This window comes from Apodemus sylvaticus, chromosome 6 (assembly GCF_947179515.1).
Source record: "Apodemus sylvaticus chromosome 6, mApoSyl1.1, whole genome shotgun sequence".
NCBI lineage: Eukaryota > Metazoa > Chordata > Mammalia > Rodentia > Muridae > Apodemus > Apodemus sylvaticus.
The window spans coordinates 89415353-89428283 of NC_067477.1; the positions used below are offsets into that span (position 1 = coordinate 89415353).

A 12931-nucleotide genomic window follows, 5' to 3' on the forward strand; every position below is an offset into this window, starting at 1 on the left:
GGACTACATACCATCTGTGGTACACACACACACACACACACACACACACACACACACACACTTAGGTAGTCAAAAATGTTTAAATAAGCTAATATATACCCTTGAATATAGCAAACTCTCAACAAACATTAAAATGAATCCTTTTGCAAGACTCTTAATAATCCTGTCTATTACTATGAGATTCTGAGCCACAGATAAAAGTGACAGTGGACAAATTTAAAGAGAAAAGAGTAAGTAAATGAACTCCCAGTGTATGGTGGTAGTTATTGGGATGCTGTATGGTGGAGAGAGAGATAAAGAAACCTTTAGTTTGCTCTGAAGTTAAGCCTCCTCTTCTCACATATTGCCAACAGACCTCCCCTGTCAGAACTTCAGAATGCATTACTATTTGTCTGGTTAAAAGGGTTAAATGTGTTTCTTTCTACTGGCCCCTGCTTCATTTAATCTATTCCTTAATGCTATCATGCAAGTCCGGGTTTCCATAAGTCAGACAGTACTGCAGTAATATTATATGAATGAGGTATTATCATTTGCTAGGCATCAGGGAAGGTGTCAGATGAGGCATAGATTTCTACTTTTCATTGACAGCATAGCAGAAATCTTTAAGAACTTTTATATTTACTAGAATTGTGCCTGCCAAAAGGCATTAAAAGAGAATTCAAGCACCATGTATCTTTCGAACCTAGTGTCTTTTTCATGCAGGGGTAGGTAGCAGAGTAACTTTTAAACTTTGTGACTGGAGAATTATCACTCATTTCATCATTAACATCCCCACACCTACTTTAAAGAGCAAATCACAAGTGCAGTGGATCAAAGAATGTAGAAAAATATTAGGAAAACTGGAAAGGCACCTTTTGTATCAAGCTGAGTCTACATTTAAATTTTAACCTGTTTCTATTCATATGGTTGTGTTTTCTAGCATAATAACTTCCTGGAGTCTCGGAAACTCTATGGACTATGATGTAATGTTTTGTATCTCACTTATAAAATGAGTTTTACTTTTAACAATGGCAAACCTAAAAAAAAAAAAAAGCATGAAGTATATTTGCAAGTTCCTTAACTCTATTAACCCCTTAATCTACCTGTACCCATAACATTTAGTCCTTACCACACACTTGGAGGAGGGCGTTGCACAGAGCACTGCAGCACAGGGAGTGACCTCAGCCTCACTCATTTCTTGGCAGTGGAGGTCCATCTTCAGATGTGAACAGAGGCACTCTGGCCCCAGTGTCCTCAGCCCTGACTCCTGTGCTGTGTGTGCAGCTGGTTCCTCCCATCTACCTTATTCATCTGCTCCTCCTCTTTACTCCCTCCAAATGGATAGGGAGTAAACATCACATTTTCCATCAACATTAACTGATTTGAATCCTTTCTTTAAATCGTTACTATAAATGAAAAATGTAGACTTAGTTTTCCTGAATCATAGGCGAGAGCTTTGCGAGCAATCTTTACCTACTTCTCCTGGCAAAGTTCAGGCCAATGTGTAAACAGAATACCATCCCTTACAGACATTCAAAGCACTGAGGCTGCACTGATAATTACTTTGTTCAATATAAAATGTGAAAGAGGTAAATGGGGTTATTTAGAGATTCTAAACTCCAAGAGGGCTGTCTAATTCAAAGGCACATGAAAAGCTTTCTGAGGGAAATTTAGACTGCTGGTTCTGATCCCATACCAGCATATTATGTTCTGAATCCGCATGAGTCATGCATGCCTTTGGGGACAGTCTAATTCACAATCAATTTTGAGGATAGTAGAAGACCTTGACTATTTTCTAATATATGACCTAATTGGTCGTGACTTTGATTACAGATCTTCTCATTCTTAGAATGATAATTCTTGGAATTATCTCATGTTTTTTTTCTCATTGTCTTCTGCCATATAAATGTGTTATAGGTTATTCTGCAATATAAATCAGTACTATTATACACTACTATTATAAATAATGTTTGTCTCTTCTTCTGTTTATCTCCTTTAATTTAAATAATTTATTAGCTTCTCTCTATAACTTTATTTGACCATGTAACTTATCAGATTTAATTTGTCAGTGGACATTTCATATCCATGAGGTCAGACACTGTATTTCCTTCTGCTCCCAGCTTCTTTCTTTTTACACAGTATTTCAGGTACAAGAGCTAATGAGTTATTGATAAGGACTCCAGGGATGGAAGTGATTTGTGTAAGGAAAGAAGTCAGAAAGGAAAGATCGCAGTGACTGAGTTCCTTGGTCTAAAATACTGGCATTTGTCAGGAGCTACATACTTACTGCCCTGCTGCAATATTCCACTACATAAATTGTATGCTATATAATGTGCCAACCATCAGGTGTGGTACACTGGATTGTTTCTACTAATAATGATAATATGAACATTCATATACAAGTTTTGTTTCTCTGATAACATATGTTCTTATTTGCCTCCAGTAATTTCTGAGTCTCTTAGCAACTTTACATTTCAAAGGAGTAACAATCTCTTTTCTTTTTATACCTAAGCCTTATGGCTTTCCTACTAGCAGTATCTTTGGTTCCCAAATTTTCCCCACCTCTCCAACACATTGTATTGTGCTCCTGTTTCTCCCACTACCTCCTCTGCTCGTGTGTGTGTGTGTGTGTGTGTGTGCTTATATTGTACCTCATATCTCTCATCCTTGTTCTTGAGGCAGTCTCTTACTGAATCTGAAACTCACCAAGTACCCAAGTCAGACTGACCCAAGAGCCGCAGAATGCTTCCTGTCTTTGCCAGACCAGCACAGAGATAAAATGTGTATGAAGCCATACACTGCTTTGGTCTGTGGGTTCTGGGGTACGATTCATATCTACATATTTGCCGTGGAAGCACTTCACTTTTGAACTCTCAACCCTGTTTCCCCCCTGTTTGTTTCTTCTGGCAGCCATGATAGTAACTGGGAAGTGCATTATTCTCGAATTGATTTCTACTTTACAGTGGATTAGTGATCGTAAACAATTTTTCATTTGCTGATTTTCCATTTGAGGACATTTTCAGAAAATGTCTGTTTACATATTTATCATTTTAAACTGGTCTTTTTGTTTGAGCTTTGAGATTTAATAAATACATATGCTTACTAGACTCCTCTTAGAAATACATGTTAACAACTTTTGTTCTGTGAATTTCTCTATAATTTCCTTGATAACATACATTCATTATCAAAAAACCCTTAATCTTAATGAACCCCAACTTTATTTACTTTTATCTTCTGTGATTTAGAGGTTGTCATTTGGCGAGGTGGGGAATAAAATATGGAGTATATAAAAATAATTAATAAAAAATATTTTTAAAAAACGAAAGAAAGAAACCAACTCCTGACACAAAATCACAAACGATTCATTCTTATGTTCCCTGCTACACATTTGCAACATGCAGCATCGGGCTTATGAATCATTCTTAGTTCTACATAATTATTACAATTATTTTTATTGTATGCATTTGTGTGTTTTGATAGTTTAGCCAGGTTATTACTATATATCGCAGATTGGATCCTAATCCTCCTAGCAGAGCTTACATAGTGTTTGGGTTACAGCCTGCCTAGGCTTGGGATTCGTAAAGCATCTCTTTCTAAGTGGTGGGCTCTCCCTTCTTATACATTGCCTCTCTTTCCCTTGTTTCTGGTGGATTTGACACTTGCGTTCCTGCTGTCCCTGCCCATGACTCTCATCGCTCCATCAACTCGCCCAAGTAATTCTCCTTCATGCTTTTTTCTGTTATTATATCTCCATGCTGCTTAATGTGAGGGGAATATACTTACTTACGTGGGTCCTACGCCTGTGAACAGTCAAATTAATTCCATTTGAGCAATCGTGTTCATTCTACATAATAATTGCTACAAGCATTTTTTTCATGATGTTTTACTGGCTTGCTTTTATCTATTCTATGAAACAGAACCTTCCAACTTAACCTGTTTATTGAACTGTATGAGTTCTATTAGATATAACTACAATTCACCTTCGTGACTAGTAAATGATAGTTTTTATGGATTTCTTGTCTAATATCATCTATAAATAATTGTACACATTTTATGCTTGACTATGTATCATAATATTTTCTATACATTTTTAGATGTAGCACTTTATGTCTTAATATTCATGGCCTCTTGACTTTTTCATTTCTGTATAGGCTACTTAGAATTTCTGAAAATTGAAATCTTGGAAAAGGTCAAAATGACTCATATTTTTCAGAGTATATAAACCTCATCTTTATGGTCAGCTAAGAAAACTGTTCCTGAGCACAGCAGTGGATGTGTTCATCTTACAGGGTCTGAGTAAATCTTTGAACCATGGCACTCTGCACGTGGGAAGGCTTCATGGTGATAACCTCTGGGTGATTAAATTGCTGAATGAATAGTTAGAACACAAGAGTTCACACTCTATCCCCATCGCCTACTAAGAACTCCAGGGGAAGACATTTAGTCATCCCAACACCATGCTACTTACTTGTTCAATGTGACCAGTTGCTACAATTTGTATAGAAAGTATAGGTTGGATCTTTATGAGCAAGTCAGAAAGCAAAGACATGAAACTGTTACTGTCGGCTGGATCACAGGGCGCTCTCTTTATGATGAGCATTGCTCTCTGCCTTTCTTTGTTCTTACCACAAAACAAGTGATGTTATGATTTTATGGGTTTTTTGGGTGAAGGATAGGAAATTCTGGGGTTTTTTCTTGTTCTTTTGGAGACAGAGTCTGAAGTATAGCAGGCTGACCTTGAACCCCCTGTAAAGCAGAAAATGATTTTGCAGTCCTGCCTTCACTTCCCCATTGCAGGGGTTATAGGTCAACATCTCCAACTTGAGTCTGTTTCTGTTTTCCACCAAATCCTCTGAGAATATTTTCTGTGTCTGGTTAGTCAAATAATGAAAGGCAGTGTAAGGATGTAGTTTTTGATAGTTCCTCTACCTTAGGTAATGGACTCCGTGAATTTAAAGAACCATTTGTCTTTTGTTACTTTCATTCAACATGGAGAGAAGATGTATCTCTGATCCATCTTTGTAGTGTTTTATATGTGTGCTGGTCATGTGTTTTGTATGTGTACTTGTATTAATGAAACATTATGGATATTAGGCGGACCTCTTTGTAAACATTGGGATTTCCCTTCTCAGATAATTTTTTGTAAATTAAATTCTTGAATTGGATGCTAAATGCATGTTTTGCTTTAAATGCCAAAAATTTTAAAATACAAATCTTTTAAATAAGACTTCCAAACTCTTGGAATTAGCAATTATTGTGCATTTGATCAACAAATAATTCCATCTCTATATTCCCTTATCAATCCTGGGCATTGCCGTAGTGATTGATACAGTATTTTGCTATATGCATTGACTCGATGTTGGTGGGTTTCCATGTCGTATTTGAATCTCTCTGACAACTCATGTTGTTGAACTTCTTTTCATGTGTTCATTAGCCATTCATGTACCTGTGAGTAATTAGGTCAGTCACATCGGAGACTTTTCATCTGTATATCCTTTTATTATAGGCTCAGGGAATAATGCATTTATTGGATGAAATCTCCTAGTTCCATGGTTCACCAACATTTTCATCTACCCCATAGCATGCTTTGTGTTATTCTAAGCAGAATGTCTCAGTTTTGATGTGTCCACTCTTCTACTCTACTTTTTGCATTTAGGTCTTTCTGTATGGTATGAAAGATAAATTGAAGTTCTTCATTGCATTAAAATTTTTCAGGGCCATTTTCCTCAAGTACTATTATTGCTTCTTTGAATCATTCTGGTTGTTTTAAAGAAATTGATTGACCATAGTGTGAATGTCTAAGATTATTTTATTCTATTGATCTATGATTCATACTAACTATAGACCCAAGATTTCTGTTGCTGTTTAGTAGGTCTCAAAGTCATGTTGTGTATTGTTTGTGTGCCACTTTGTATATTCAGTTGTCTTGTTTTCTGCAACTTTTTTTTATCATTTGCTTAAATGTATCCTTCTTTTGATGACGATTTTCTTTGTTCTTCTTACATATTATTTCTGAGAATTTATACATCTTACACTTTTAGAAAATGTAAGATCTTATCTGTTCTAGTCTTTTGTTTCCTCCTGCCTTTCTCATATTTTCTACCAGAACTGTAATTGTACATAAAATGGATTTCTCCATTATGTTAAGAGGTATGAGTCTGTACATTTTCCTTCTTCCATTTTCTTTGATTATTCTATTTAGGTATCTTCAATCATTATCTCCCTCCTTTGTACTGAGTAAATAAATATTTGCCAATCCCTTGCAGCACATTTTCCATAAAAGACATTGTTTTTTCCTATTTAAAAGACTCCTATGATTCGTTCATGTGTTTTCTGATTACTCCATACTGACAGAGCTTTCTTCAACTCATTTTTATTAATACTGTCTGCTGTTTCCAAGTGTGTTTCTACTGCTTAATTTTTCTCTTGAATACAGTTTATCTTTCTCACTCCTTTTTAGACCTAGTAAACTATGTAGACAGTACACAGCTTAAGTTTGTCGTTCCTTTTGAAGGTTTGTATCAGAGTTTTCTTGGACAGGCACACAGTTGCCTTTCACTTGAGTGTAGGTTTGCTTCACTCTAACATGTGAATCCTCTGGACCCCACTCAATAACTTGAGTATTCACAGGGTTGAGTGACACAAGAGTAATCCATTAGCCCACTGCCCAGGGACAAGGACTGTGAGAAAGAAGGGTAGAGTTCATCAAGAATAACATTAAGACAAATATAGCTAATTTGAGGGGAGGACTGCTTTTCTTCCCTTTCAGATATGTCTTCACCTAGGAATCCTGCCACTTGTTGGCTCTTACAAGGTCAATTTCTTGGGAAGATTTAGCCACGTTTGCTAGACTTTGAATTTATCAGGTTTTGGTCATTTTTTATATTCAAATGTTTATTTCATATATAGATATGAAAGAACAAGCATTAAGCTTTGCTTGCATGTACACAAACCAACACAGTCTGAATGGGCATGGCTACGCCTATGCATTTTCAATGATATTTCTGTTATAGCTTCATGTAATGAAGCTAATATAAACAAAAATTCACATAATTTAAAAACATTTTGGATCTCAGTTTAATAATTAATCTATAACTTTTTACTTCTGTAAGATCAGCTTTTAAGATTCCACATATGAAACCTGGAGTATAGTATCATACTGGCAAAGGAAGCACTGAGACTGTGAAGCAGATTCAAGACCTACAAATAAATATACACAACTGATTTTCAACAGAAGTGTCAGGAATGCTCTGGGAAATGATTTCCTGTAAATGTTATTAGCAAAACTGGATTACCACATGCAGAAGAATGAAATAAGTCCACCCCCACCCGCTCTCAGGAATACTTTACATAAAGCATTACCTAAAGTAGATTATTTAAATATAATACCCCAGAAAGGAAAGCCCATCAGGGAAGCATGCCATAGTATTATTCTATAGGCAACTAATTCTTGGCTAAGACTTTAAAAACAAAAAGCCGTCAGGTAGATCATGACCAACTAGAAAGCTTCTCCATGCCCAAGGAAACAACAAAGAGAGGACACAGTCTACAGAAAAGGAGAAAACATTTGTCGCTGTGTTATCTGATAAAGATGATTCAAAATGTGCACGAAGTTAAACATCTCAATAACAAGACTATAGTGAGTTCAACTTAAAAAAACATAAGCAAAGCTCGCTCTAAAGGCGACAGCTAGATGACAATGCAACAACATGCAATGTCACTGATGATCACAGTGAGCCAGCGAGCACTGCAAAGAGATACTACCTCACAGGCTCTAAAGTGCTGCTGAAGGTAGTAAACATGAAGGTGCATACTGCAGAGGATGTGAATGAAAGGACCCCCTGAGACACACTGTGGGTAGACATGGTCAACTTGCAACCCTATGGGAAGCAGGACGGAGCCCCCCAAAAATAGTAAAAGAAACAATACCACCACTTAGTGTTCAGAGACTTTAATTCAGCGAGTAGGAGTTGTCTGTGCAATGCTAAGCTCATAGTGACTTATTTGAAAGAGGTGAGGTATAGGATCTGCAATAGTGACCATGGACAGATGAATGAACAAATTAAAGATGGTGCCTATATGCAATTGGATATTATTTCTCTATTAAAAGATGAGGAACCCTGTCATTTGGGACAAGATGGATGAGTCTAGTGATTATTAATTGAAGTAATCCAGGCACAGACACAAATTATACGCACTGTCACTCATGCAGAACATTAGACGTTTAGTTCACATACTATGAGATTATTTAAGTGGGGAAGTCATGAACTGCAATGATAATGCATTCTATAAATCTCTAAACCAAAATTCCCTTTCAATCTTGGAATTCCTGATCCTTAGAAAATTTTCTTACCTTTAATTTCTCTAACAGTGCTCACTCACCGGCTTCACCCAGATGGACAACTAGAAATTCATAATTTTTTTTTTAGTTAGAATCACTGAAAAATGAAAACTCTTATTAATAAAATTGAGCGACATCTGTCGACCTAGGCATATTGTTATATAAGCGTCAAAGTACATGTGTGTTTTAAATGATGTGGACTTGTATAAATTCTACGATTAATATGAATTTAGAGTGAATTATTCTCTTCTATGAGAAACTCTGAGAGGCAAGAAGGTAGAACTTCTCAGAAGGTTCCAAAGACTGGTGACCCCTTGGTCTTAATCTCCCAATCTGTACTGAGGGAAAGAAGGCAGAAGATGCAAAAACAGTAGGAAATTAAGTGCTAGTATTATTTACCTGTGATTCAAAAGTACTGAAGGTTCTATTTTATTTGGTGTATTAGGATATTTTGAAATATTCAGAATACAGACTCACAGTGTTGGTAAACTTTAGGGGAAGGCTTCTTTTCCTTCCCTGATTCTTGCTAAAGACTCTTGTATGGCTCTCAAGTAACTGAGGAAGTTCTTAGACTTTGGCATTAACACAAGGTTCAGGGAACATGTGAATAAATGACTTTTAATTCTTGGATGGTGTGCTGATACTGTATATTTTTTAATGGTTACCATTTCCACTTCACTAAAATGAAAGGTTTACTGTTACAGTTTGTGTGTGGCCAGGCAGTGGCATGGGGAAAAGCTGTTTCCTGCTATTTAATTTAATTAGCCAAATCACATGCCAGCCTTCGGGCATGTCACTCTGAACCTCTGAGGCTCTTTGTCCATCAAAGAGATGGACAATATCTTGGCTTTGTTGGGTAGCTGGGGATGCTGCAGATAAAACCACTGAAATTCTCAATGTTTGTTTAACCAAATCTTTGCAGTTTTACTATTTGGCTTTGGTTTGTTTTGGAGGGAAAAAATGACATTTTGGCCTTTGGAAGGAAATACATGGCATCTTGAGGAAGAGCCAGTGCTCTGAGTGGTTTTATAAATTTGAGAATATCTGCATTTCCTAGTCTGAAAATCTTGGAGAGCATGTCACTCTATTGTGGGTCGACACTTTAGACAGCCATTGTATTACTGTGTTTCCTGACTTAGCTAGGACACTGCTTTAAGTCAAGACTTCTTTTGTGGATTTTTGTCTCTATATTTGAGTGAACTTTTCAATAAATTTATTGAAGAAGAAGAAAATGTTTCACATTTTGGTTGTTTGTTGTCCTCCTAAGAAAATGTTTGTTTCATTTGGTTTCATGTGAACAACAGCAATCAGCTCCTCTAGTTGGCTCACAATGGTTACCAGTATCGAAATTTTCTTTCAAGATCAAAGATTTTTGATTTTTAACTTTTTTGCCTTGTAACTCTTGTGTTCAAACTTTATATATAACTAAAATTAGTAAGGCTATAAATTTGTAAGTGTGTGAAAAGAAATAGAAGATTTAAAAATGAATGCCTTACCATAGAAACTCTGTATAGAGTGACATAGTCAGTAAAACAGGCACTGCAATAGGGCAGTGAATTTTCCAGAAGCACTCCCACCGTGATTATCAACAACAACAACACAACCATGAATGTCATCATCATTAACAAGATCATCACCACCACTACCACCACCACTACTACTACTACCACCACCACCACCACCATTACCAACAACATCAACACAATCACAAACATTATCATCAATAACACCACCAGCACCATCATCATCAACAACAATACCACCTCTATTACGAACATCATCAACAAAAATGCCACCACCAAAACATCATTATCAACAGCACTACTACTATTACCAACAACAACAACATCATCATCACCAACAACATGACCAGCAGCACACTACAACAGCAACAACCGCACCACACATTGATTTGAAAAGTGAATATTCATTTAAGAAAATTCTTTTTATTGAAAACATTTTTCCTTTTATTGGCTATTTCTATTTACATTTCAAGTGTTATCCCCTTTCTACCTCTCTGCTTCAGAAATTCCCTATTCCACCCCCCTCCTCCTGCCTCTCTGAGGGTGCTCCCCACCCACCTACTCCTCACCTTCCCACCTGGCATTCCCCTACTCCTCATCGAACCTCCTCAGTCCCAAGGGTTGCTTCTCCCACTTATGTCCAACAAAGCCATCTTCTGTCCTATATGTTTCTGGAGCCATGTGTCCCTCCATGTGTATTCATTAATTGCTTGTCCAGTCCCCAGGAGCTCCCTCCATGGGGCTGCAAACCCCCTTAGCTCCTTCAGTCCCTTCTACAACTCCTGAACTGGGGACCCATGAGCTCAGTCCAATGGTTGGCTACAAGCTTCTGCCTGTGTATTTGTCAGGCTCTGGCAGAGCCTCTCAGGAGATAGCCATAACAGGCTTCTGTCAGCAAGCACTTCCCAGCATCAGCAATAGAGTTCATCTGGGTTTAGGGACTGTATAGGGGATGGATCCCCAGGCCAGGCAGTCTCTGGATGACTTTTCCTTCAGTCTCTGCTCCACACTTTTCCTACATATTTCCTCGTATGAGTATTTTGTTCCCCTTTCTAAGAAGCACTAAAGAGTGTCTAAGAAGTCACTTTTGCTCTCCTTTCTTCTTGAACTTCATGTGGTCTGTGAAATATATCTTGGGTATTCTGAACTTTTGGGATAATATCCACTATCAGTGAGTGCATACCATATGTGTTCTTTTGTCACTGGGTTACCTCACTCAGGATGATATTGTCAAGTTCCATCCATTTGCCTAAGAATTTTGTAAAGTCATTTTTATTTGCTGAGTAGTATTCCATTGTGTAAATATACCACATTTTCTATATCCATTCCTCTGATGAGGGACATCCGGGTTCTTTCCAGCTTCTAGCTATTATAAATATGGCATCTATGAACATAGTAGAGCGTGTGTCCTTATTACATGTTGAAGAATCTTCTGGGTATATTCTCAGGAGTAGTATAGCTGAGTCCAATTTTCAGAGGAACCGCCAGACTGATTTCTAGAGTGGTTGTACCAGTTTCCAATCCCACCAGCAATTATTCAAAGTATATTAGGAACAATTGTTTTAACTTAAATACTGGCAAAACATCTATTCTTGTAAATATATGCTTATTGGAGAATGAAGTAATTTATAATGTGTACCTTTTAGTGTTAATGTTACGTTGAAAATCACATGACTTAATAACTAAAAAGTAGCATGACTAAAACTTGAACTAAAATTAATGATGAGATGTGAGTTGATAAATAAAGGTCATCCTCAGAATTTTTTAAAGAAAAGAGTACTAACTTAAAAGTCTTAGAGTAAAGATTTTTTTTTAATTTTTTTTATTCGATATAATTTATTTACATTTCAAATGATTTCCCCTTTTCTAGCCCCCCCACTCCCCGAAAGTCCCGTAAGCCCCCTTCTCTTCCCCTGTCCTCCCATCCACCCCTTCCCACTTCCCCGTTCTGGTTTTGCTGAATACTGTTTCACTGAGTCTTTCCAGAACCAGGGGCCACTCCTCCTTTCTTCTTGTACCTCATTTGATGTGTGGATTATGTTTTGGGTATTCCAATTTTCTAGGTTAATATCCACTTATTAGTGAGTGCATACCATGATTCACCTTTTGAGTCTGGGTTACCTCACTGAGTATGATATTCTCTAGCTCCATCCATTTGCCTAAGAATTTCATGAATTCGTTGTTTCTAATGGCTGAATAGTACTCCATTGTGTAGATATACCACATTTTTTGCATCCACTGAGTAAAGATTTTTAAATGATACAACTTTATTTTACTAGAAAATATACACTTTGTCGAATCTTAACATATTTTACCAAAAATTCTTGTAACTATGAGGAAAGTTGTAAAATTTCAAATAACTATGTAGAAATGTGCAGCTGTGCCTAAAGTTTTTATAAATTGATGGGTTTGTAAATTAAAATATCTTACCCAAAATGTAGATCCACATTTTACTTAACATCTTAAAATTTTATGTCATAAACAATTATGAATGTATGACTGCTTATGTGAACTTTCCAGTGTCCTGCATCTACTTCTTCTGTTGAGATGTAGTAAACCAATTTAATTCAGTCTAGCTTAATAAATGCACACTGAACAGCTACCTAGTATTTAACCTTGTTTTCAAAACCTGGTGAAGATTATCACAAATAAGTAAGATGGCCATGTGACCACCCAGAGTCATGGTCTATCAAAGAAAAAGGCTGGATAACATATCACAAAAATGCAGTGTCATTTGTAACACCACATGGGAAAGCCAACCTGAAAAGAAAACTCTATAATTATCGACCAAGGTCTTATAGCCTCTAAGTTGTTGTGCTATGGCCACAATATACATAGAGTGTGTGCATTCTCTCCTGTTCTCATATTAAACCAGAGTTTCACAGATTTGGCATTTCTCAGGTTCCCCTGAAGGCTTGAAGTAAAAAGAATATATGGTTTTCTATTCTATAGCTTCATGTCTTCTATTGGCTAGTGGATGACTAAAAAATGGATTTCATCAAAGTAATAGCTTTCTGTGTGTTTTGCGATGATTGCTCTGTGTGTGTGTGTGTGTGTGTGTGTGTGTGTATGTGTGTGTGTGTGTGAG

The 12931-nt window shown here is 36.8% G+C and overlaps 1 protein-coding gene across 17 annotated transcripts in view; it reads left to right on the top strand.

Annotated features, from left to right (window-relative positions):
- Hdac9 (histone deacetylase 9) overlaps positions 1–12931 on the top strand; it is an 858974-nt gene that overhangs the window by 538505 nt on the left and 307538 nt on the right. The window lies entirely within an intron of this gene.